This window comes from Leishmania martiniquensis, chromosome 27 (genome assembly GCF_017916325.1).
Source record: "Leishmania martiniquensis isolate LSCM1 chromosome 27, whole genome shotgun sequence".
Taxonomy (NCBI): domain Eukaryota; phylum Euglenozoa; class Kinetoplastea; order Trypanosomatida; family Trypanosomatidae; genus Leishmania; species Leishmania martiniquensis.
Genome location: NC_090162.1, coordinates 3,246 through 5,000, shown reverse-complemented (window position 1 = coordinate 5,000; position 1,755 = coordinate 3,246).

Below are 1,755 nucleotides of genomic sequence, written 5' to 3'. Positions count from 1 at the left end.
CCTTCCCCCTTCATGCCCTGTCGTCGATGCGCGAGGCGCACGCGCGTGATGAGAGCACTATTCACGTAGTTTCCTGTCAGTCCGAGCACGGCAATGGGGTCATAGCACTTTTCAACTCAGCTCACACTGACGCTGCGCGGGCGCACGCGGGGTGCGTGTGTGTGTGCGGTCTGCGTAACGGAGAGAGGGGGCGGAAGGGGAGGGCGAAAACAACGGCGCGGACGGCCGCGTTATCTTGACCTGTCTGGCGCCTGTCTTTACACCTGTCAGTGACACTAGCGCCCGAAAGTTCAAGAGAGAAAGAGAGGGTGACAGCGGCGGTGAGCCGGGCGCTGTCCCGCGCTCGTGGTGCCGTGCCATCGCGCCTGGTGTGTGTGCGTGCGCGATTTTGTGTGTGTCTGTGCGCCTGCGTGTGTGTGACCTGTCGTATGATGCCTTCTCCAAGCCCACCGCGCAACTCCCTTGGAATGGTGGGCGCCCCCTCCCACGCAAGTCCTTGTCCTGTTGTGCCAGAGTGTGGCCTGCGTTGCCGCTGCGCGAGGCACACGCGCGTGATGAGAGCACTATTCACGTAGTTTCCTGTCAGTCCGAGCACGGCAATGGGGTCATAGCACTTTTCAACTCAGCTCACACTGACGCTGCGCGGGCGCACGCGGGGTGCGTGTGTGTGTGCGGTCTGCGTAACGGAGAGAGGGGGCGGAAGGGGAGGGCGAAAACAACGGCGCGGACGGCCGCGTTATCTTGACCTGTCTGGCGCCTGTCTTTACACCTGTCAGTGACACTAGCGCCCGAAAGTTCAAGAGAGAAAGAGAGGGTGACAGCGGCGGTGAGCCGGGCGCTGTCCCGCGCTGGTGGTGCCGTGCCATCGCGCCTGGTGTGTGTGCGTGCGCGATTTTGTGTGTGTCTGTGCGCCTGCGTGTGTGTGACCTGTCGTATGATGCCTTCTCCAAGCCCACCGCGCAACTCCCTTGGAATGGTGGGCGCCCCCTCCCACGCAAGTCCTTGTCCTGTTGTGCCAGAGTGTGGCCTGCGTTGCCGCTGCGCGAGGCACACGCGCGTGATGAGAGCACTATTCACGTAGTTTCCTGTCAGTCCGAGCACGGCAATGGGGTCATAGCACTTTTCAACTCAGCTCACACTGACGCTGCGCGGGCGCACGCGGGGTGCGTGTGTGTGTGCGGTCTGCGTGTTGGCGCGTGCGCGTCGCTGCCGCTGAATGATGCACGCATTGATGTTGGTCCAAACAGTTTGACCGGCGCATGAGAATACAGACACACAAATCACCTTTCGGCTGACTTGGGCGGCACGCGTGTGTGTATGTGTGTGTGTGAAGGGGGCTGGTGCGACTGCTGCATGGCGTGCTTATGTGCGAGCGCGGGGTAGCTCTGATGAGGAATCCATCACTGTTGTGCGCGAGCGAGGCCATGAGCGCACATATCGAGCCAAACGTCAAAACTCAACAGGTCTGACGCGCTGCCGTGGCGCACTGCTGCGCGCCGCATATGCGTAAAGGAGTGCATTGAGTCCTGCCGTCCCGCACGAGTGGGCGAGTAGGAGCATCAACTCTCCGAGATGCCGTGCGGTGGCGCGCCCCGCCGACCACATCGGCGGTATTGCCCCCTTCCCCTTCATGCCCTGTCGTCGATGCGCGAGGCGCACGCGCGTGATGAGAGCACTATTCACGTAGTTTCCTGTCAGTCCGAGCACGGCAATGGGGTCATAGCACTTTTCAACTCAGCTCACACTGACGCTGCG